Raw genomic sequence first — 8,315 nt, 5'->3', positions numbered from 1 at the left:
ATCTATATAATATACATATTGTATATAAAACGGTTATCCACCGTTTTACCCGTTCTTTGACAAGCCGCGGTACATAGCACTTACAGCTATACATACAAATTAAATAACTGCGGTAGCGGATTGTGTTTTTAAAAAGTTTTTATTTTACTTCGAACTTCACTGATATAGATTTAAGTAGAGGGTCACAAAGGAATTCCGGGCCAAGGGATTGCGCGATCTTAATATTTAGCTAGACTTTGCGGTGTCGCTGCTGGATCAAGACTGATTTGAACTTTCTGATCTTTGCATTGTTGATCCCTTTCGGGAATCGTTTTTCTATAAACATTTCAATTGATTTCGCCATCCCGAGTATTGAATTTCGTCATCCAAAGAGAGAACTGTAAAAGGCCTAAAGTGCAGGATCTGCAGAAAGCCGGGAGTGAGATTGTTTATGAGAAGCCGGGTGTGGGCAAACATTGGTTTTCCATTTAGGCGAGTGTCAAAGATTGGGATTGCGGCGGGGGCGCTTGAGATTGTACATCTTAGAAATCAATTAGGCGGAGGCCCAAGATTGAAATTGTTTTCGTTTTGGAAAGCCAAAGATTGTTTACAACTCGTATAAGAGCTCAATAGAATTGGGTACGTTAACTCGCCCCATTCTTAAATGTTTCGTCCGATACATTTTGAAGTTCTGATAGAGCTCTAATTTCTTCTGACAGTATTTGAATGTTGCTTTCCACTATTTCTTCTGACGGTATTCTTATTGATTTAATAAGTACAAATTTGCTTTAATTTATAGCCGAAGTAAAATAACATTAACAATATCAAAATGATTAAAAATAATGTTGTTAATGGTAAGACCGTATTACCTAATGTTATAAGGGGATTTAAAATATTAACATTATCAAAAGAAAATTGCTTATCATTCGATTGTATATAATCAACTAATTCAAAATCGCTATATCTATGATGCGATATATATCTTAGAATTTTACCCTTATCATTTATGTGGGTTATATTATTTATTACAATTGTGTTGTTGAATATAAGGAGATACGATCCTAACAAAGTAGTATTGTCTACGATATTTTTGCCTGAAACTAATATGGCACCATCCTGAATGATGTCTATTTCTTTGTTTTTTTCCCTTTTTTAGTGCAGTTGGCTTTAAAGCCATTAAGTAAATTGGTGAAACAGGTATTCTTTAAATTTATTTGTGCGTAATTGTTAAAAGTTTCACTTTTAAAATTATTCATTAAATAGTATTTCTCCTTACATTCACAAACTTTTTCACCTATAACTAACATTCCATCATTTTGTGAGATGGCTCTTGCATGGTAAAACTTGCAAATATCTTTAATTTGAGGATATTTTATGTAAATGATTATTAAATCTGCATTTCGAATTATTTTAACCGTTGCAATGTCCAGCAGATCAGACAGTTCAACATTATGTTTTTCATGCTTATAAATGTCCTCTATTTCGTTTTTATTTAAAATTTTTGTATTGAAAATGTTTACTTTTAAGAGGGTTATGGTATCAACTAAATTTAGTAGGTCAAAAGTTATTAATTTTAAACGATGCTTTCTCAGTATCGTTTCTTCATTGAAGATGACATTTTTTAATGAATTTGATAGCAATTCAATTTCTTTGAAAAATTTTGAATTTATTACAAATTGTTTATTATTATTTTCAGTTAATTCATTTACTTTATTTTGTATTTTCAAAAAGTCGTCATGATCAGGGCTGCCTGCTATCCATTTCCAAATGGTACCTAATTCATTAATTCCCCTTTCATTCCGTTTTGGAACTAATTCTGAAATCATTAATTTTAATAGACTTAAGTCCATTGATATTTCCCACTCATCGTCTGAATTAATTGATTTGTTGACATATTTGGATTCTTTATCAATTATCTCTCTATAAAAACTCAAATTAGTAATATGGAAAAGTTCAGCGTATGTTTCATAAGTGTAAACGTCTCTGTCGTCTTTGAGCAATAGATAGTCACTATGCGTATAGTCAATTACTTCCGAAGTCGTCAATATAACAAAAGTCAGTATAAGTATATTCGCATACATTTTCTGGAAAAAATATTTAATATTTGATGTTATCTTTATGTATAATTCTGTTTCTATTGTTGATTATAATTTTATTCGGTCGATTTTCCTTAACTACCTGCTTTTTGTATCGGGATTGAAGTTTATTTCTTTCCCCGAATTTCTTTTCATAAACTACTTCTCCTATTTTATAATCTTTTTCTCTTCTATCTTTGTTATGTAGCTTAAGCATTTTGGTCTGAGCTTCCTTAAGTAATATTGGATTATGTTTGTGTTCTATTTTGTTATACAATATGTCATATGGCATTTGATTGGTCGTTGAATGTATCGTCAGGTTATATTTCAGTGCCGCCCTTATTATTATTTCTGAATAATCTGTTAGATTTAGTTCATCCTTGATGCACCGCGCTATTTCTGTTAGTGTGGAATGTACCCTTTCTACCTGACCATTTGAGGTGCTGTGTCTGGGATCAGCATAATAAATAGTTAAGTTACTTCTTTGTATGAATGATCTAAATTGTGCTGAAGTAAAGCTTGGTTCGTTGTCAGTCATTAATGATGTTGCTAACGGAAAGTGTTGCAAAATTTCCATTACCTTATTTTCAATGTTTAATTTACTTTGAATTTCCTTGACCACCAAGTATTTGGAATAAGAATCTATACAAGTTATGAATGTTAGGTTTTGGGCATAGTATATGTCTAAGTGTAATTGATCTCCTTCTTTTGCTGGAATGGGAGCTTCCCCAATTGGAATTTTTACAGGGTGTCTGTGATATTTGTTTTTGTTACAGATCTCACAATTTTTTATATATTCTTTTAATTTTTTGTGCAGGTTTGGCCAATAATACAGCTTAGTTATTTGTTTGTAATTTTCGTCTAGTCCTCTATGGGCTCTGCAATGTGTTTCTTCTATAATTATAGCTTTATCTTCTGAATTTACTACATCTTGGAGGAACTTTCTCGTGAAGAGAAATTTATTTATGAAGTTTTCCTTTAGCTTTTTTTGGATAAGGTATAAATCTTCTAAAGTGCAGTGTATTCCTGTGGTTAAGTGAGGCTGAATAAATTCTTTTAAAATGATTAGCAGATTGTCAACCGTATCAAATTCAATAATATGTCGGGTATTTTCATAAACTCTTACTAACTCATGAACTGTGAATCTCCCTTGCGCTAATAGTAGCTGCTGTTTAAATTGGTTTAGAGGCTTGCTAGTCTCTTGAATGACGTTTTCAAAACTACTCTCTGCTGAATGCTGAGTATTTATGTCTGATTCTGATTCTGTCTGGTCGACATCACTATCTGTCATATGATTTATTTTAATCCGAGATAAAGCGTCCGCTACTACGTTAGTTGAGCCTGGCTTATAAATGATTTTTGGTGTGAAACTTTCTATGAAGTAATACCAACGTTTCATTTCAACATTTGGATTTTTTTGCGACATTGCAAAGGACAAAGGTTGGTGATCTGTATGTATTTCAATTCCATTCACTCCGTATAAATAATTTCGCAAATTTTTTAATGCCCATACAATAGCTAATAATTCCTTTTTATTAGTAGCATATAATTGCTCGGTTTTACTTAAAGTTTTAGAAATAAATGTTATGGGATTCCCATCTTGCGACAAAACTGCACCTATTGTTATGTCCGATGCATCTGTGGTTAATGTGAATTTTTTATTGTAATCTGGTTGTACTAATTCGATATGTGCTATTAAACTGTCCTTTAAATTATTAAATGCTCCAATTGCTGGTTCATCCAGCTGTATTAATGTTTTCTTGGATGCCCTTCGTGAAACTTTCCCATTTACTCCACTCAGATATTTTGTTAAAGGTTTGGCAATTGTGGCATAATTTCGGACAAATTTTCTGTAATACCCTGTTAGTCCTAAGAAGCTACGTAGCTCTCTGATATTTTTAGGAATTGGATAGTTTTGTATTGTGGAGATTTTGTCTGGATCTGTTTTAATGATATTTTGGGAAACAATGTATCCCAGAAATTTGGTTTCCAATTGAAAGAATTTAGACTTTTCTAGGGAAATTTTCATGTTAGCGTTTTGCAATATCTGTATTATATGAATTAGATCTTTATAATGTTGTTCTATAGTTTTTGAAAATATTATTATATTGTCCATATAAACGTGACAAGTTTTCCCAACTTGTTCTCTAAGTATATCGTCCATTGCCCTTTGGAAAATTCTGGGAGCGTTCGTCAATCCCATAGGCATTCTTAGAAATTCATATTTGCCGTTATTTATGGAAAAAGATGTTTTTTCAATATCTGATTCCCTCATTAAAATCTGATAGAAACCTGACTCTAAATCAATGGCCGAGAAATATTTCGCTTTACCTAAATTGGCAAGGATTACTGAAGGATCTTGCATAGGGTATCTATCCGCTATGGTGTTTTCATTAAGTTTCTTAAAGTCTATTACTAATCTATGCTTAGGAGTTCCGTCCTCATTTACTCCCTTCTTTGGTACTACTATTACCGGTGAATTATATGGGCTTTTACTAGGTCTGATTATACCTTCATCTAACATTTTACTTATTTCGTTATTAACGAAATCGTTAACCGAATAAGCGTATGGATACTGCTTGCCATATACCGGTCTATCATGTTCAGTGTTAATCTCTCCTTTTATATCCGTTCTGAACGGTAACTGTAAATTTATATTGGCATGGTCTTCTTCGATGATAGATACCACTTTCTCTCTGAGATTTTCTAAATTGTCCTCTTTGTAGGTTATTGTGTTATACAATTTCATTTTTTTCAATTCAGAATTTGCATAACTTTGAATGTCGGATATTTCTACGACGGCGCGTTCAGGATTTTTGCATCCCAAACTTTTAAATTTTTCATTGTCGGATAATTCAACGACGGCGTGTTCAGGATTCTTTAATCCCAAACTATTCGAACTTTTAATGTCGGATAATTCAACGACGGCGTGCTCAGGATATTTTAATCCCAAACTATTAAAACTTTGGATGTCGGATAATTCAACGACGGCGGGTTCAGGATATTTGAATCCCAAACTATTGACGGATAATTCTTCGTCGGCGTGCTCAGGATTTTTTGATCCCAAGCTATATAAACTTCCTTCTACCTTTACTGAATCACTTTTCATTTCTTTTTCTTCTTCAAAATATTTTTTTATTATATATTCCTTCAACGGAAGGATGGTTTTTCCTTCTATAAAGGTTAATTTGTTTAAAGAAAGGACCTCGTCATATATTAGTTTCTCCTCATTGTCTTTATAACTTAAAGTCCCCTTTCCTGTATCAATAACCGCTCCGATTTTCTTTAATAGGTTAAATCCTATTAGTAAATCTGCCTCCATTCCATCTATTTCATAAAACACTTGCTTTGTGTTGAAAATAGTTATATTATGGAAATATTTAATTATTGAAAACCCATTCACTGTAGCAACTTTCTTATAAATTGGTAATTCTTTTTTATTTTCGTAAATTCCTTTTTTTATATAACAGGAAGTTGCTCCCGTATCTATCAAAACTTTTAATTCTCTGTTTATTTTTTTGTCTACTCTTTTTAGGTAGGGCAGACCTACTTCGGGGGCTGATCTAAAAAATGATCCTCCTCAATGTTATTTATCCTCATTGCTTTATTAGCCGGTTGTTCCGACATTTCGTTTAGCTTTCGTTTCTGCGCTTGATTGTCGTTAGACTGATTATTCGGTACTACGTTTGCCCTAAAATGCTGGGCTTGGTTATAATTGTTATTATTTCTCCTATAATAACCGTTAGTATTCTCCCGATAATTTCTATTGTTATTATTTCCCCTGAATTGATTGCTGTTCTGTCGGTTCCGGATTTGTATCGATTCGTCTACCTCCATTGGTTCTGGGGCCTGATTTTGTTGTCTATTACCCAAGAAATAGGGTTGTCCCCAAGACATGTTATTCCTCTGCAAATCCCTTTTTTGGTCGAATGGTGAACTGTTAGTCCTAGGTTGTCGTTGGTTGAATCTTAAGGTATTGAAATTATTATTCCCTGAATTTCTGGGACCGCTGAATTGGTAGGCAAATTGGGCCCGAATGTTATTAGATTGCAATTCTTGTACCTTTGCCAAGGCATTCGGTAAATCTGGGGGACTCAAAGAAAATAGGATTTCAGCAATGCCGCCGTTTAGGCCAGTGACAAAAATGCGTAAGGCATTGTCTCTAATTTTTTTATTTGATTCTTTGGTGATTTCACTGTCCTTTCCGTGAGTCATTATTGTCTTATTTATTAACAAGGTCATTTTCTTGTTAACCTCGTTATAGAAATCTATAATTGAAAGGTTCCCTTGTCGAAGAACGCTTAACTCCTGTTCTATTATGTAAATTGGTCTCTTGTCACTGTAAACAAAGTCAAGTCGTGAAAGTATGGCATCAAAATTTAAAACTGTCCCGTGGTTGGTCAGTGCGTCATGTGCTGGTCCTGTTATTTTGTTTCTCAAAATTGTTAATGCAATATAATATTGCTTACTTCCTTTCTTATATAACTTCACTGCAGTTTCTGCAGCTTCCCTCCATCCTACATATTGGTTTAATCCACCATTGAAAATTGGTAGGGATTCTATTACCTTTAATGTGGTATCATCTTTTATAGTCTCGTCTATTGTTTCTGCCTGATAATCAGATACCTGATCGGATTTAGTTTCTATTTGTTGTTTTAAATTTACAATTTGCTCTTGTACTTGTGAAATTTGAAGTGCTATCAATTGTTTGACCAGATCTGCAGTGAGATCGGTCCTCGTTTGAGAGTTAATCATTTTTAGTTTTTCGAAATCTAAAGTTAGTTGATCCACCTTTAATTTTTCTTATATGTTAGTTTTTATAATCTAATATAACCTAATTGAACTATCCGGTAGGGGTCGTCCTTCTTAGTTTGGCAGATCTTCGAACGGGTCTTCCTTCTTGATTTGGCTGACAGGTCTTTGAACGGGTCTTCCTTCTTAAATTTCTTTGTTTTACTGGGTCTTCTGGGGGTCTTCCTTCTTTGGTTTCGCTGATAGTTTCACTTTCTTTGTATTTTGGTTTGGTTGGTTTTGTTTAAAAACTTTGGGTTTTTTTTGGTTTTTTTTTGTATTTATGAATTGTCTTGATTAGCTTTTGTATTTATTTGTATTTTGCATTGTATTTGTATTTGTATTTGTATTGTATATTGTATTTATTTTTGCACACCCTAAGCTCCGGTTTGTTTCCTTTTTATCTCACTTTTTTTTATCTTATATCACACAGTCACTCCGCGTTTTTAAATTTGAAGGATTTATTCCATTAATTAATTGTCCTTCGGGTTTCGGCACGACGCAACACTTTTATTATTCGGTGCTTTTTATACAACGTCGCCCCACGTTGGGCGCCAATTAAATAACTGCGGTAGCGGATTGTGTTTTTAAAAAGTTTTTATTTTACTTCGAACTTCACTGATATAGATTTAAGTAGAGGGTCACAAAGGAATTCCGGGCCAAGGGATTGCGCGATCTTAATATTTAGCTAGACTTTGCGGTGTCGCTGCTGGATCAAGACTGATTTGAACTTTCTGATCTTTGCATTGTTGATCCCTTTCGGGAATCGTTTTTCTATAAACATTTCAATTGATTTCGCCATCCCGAGTATTGGATTTCGTCATCCAAAGAGAGAACTGTAAAAGGCCTAAAGTGCAGGATCTGCAGAAAGCCGGGAGTGAGATTGTTTATGAGAAGCCGGGTGTGGGCAAACATTGGTTTTCCATTTAGGCGAGTGTCAAAGATTGGGATTGCGGCGGGGGCGCTTGAGATTGTACATCTTAGAAATCAATTAGGCGGAGGCCCAAGATTGAAATTTTTTTCGTTTTGGAAAGCCAAAGATTGTTTACAACTCGTATAAGAGCTCAATGGAATTGGGTACGTTAACTTACACACATGCAAGCAGTAGCAGCGGTGTAGTTGTTGGGAGAATATTTTTCGGTGTCGCACGTGACCGTAACGGAACGCCAAGTGACGCGCAACCCTGCATTTCGAGAGTATATTGTTTCCAACCGACTCTATACATTGGTATATTGGTAGCTCGTGCCTCAATATTATCGTCCATCCTCAATTTTTGTTCTTGGTTGGACATTTGTTTGTTGATCGTAGTATTTATATCTATATATTCCGGCCACGGTGTACTATTTCCATAATATAAATACTCGCAATAAATTCCACCAAAACCACATATCCACGGTTCGTAGTTCTGAATTTCCACGTCGCCATTTCCGCTCACCTACCTTTGCGACTCTAATACGCGTTATCGCAAAT

Source organism: Drosophila persimilis, unplaced genomic scaffold, assembly GCF_003286085.1.
Source record: "Drosophila persimilis strain 14011-0111.01,24,50 unplaced genomic scaffold, DperRS2 tig00000124-arrow-pilon, whole genome shotgun sequence".
Classification (NCBI taxonomy): domain Eukaryota; kingdom Metazoa; phylum Arthropoda; class Insecta; order Diptera; family Drosophilidae; genus Drosophila; species Drosophila persimilis.
Note: the sequence above shows the minus strand (reverse complement) of the source record.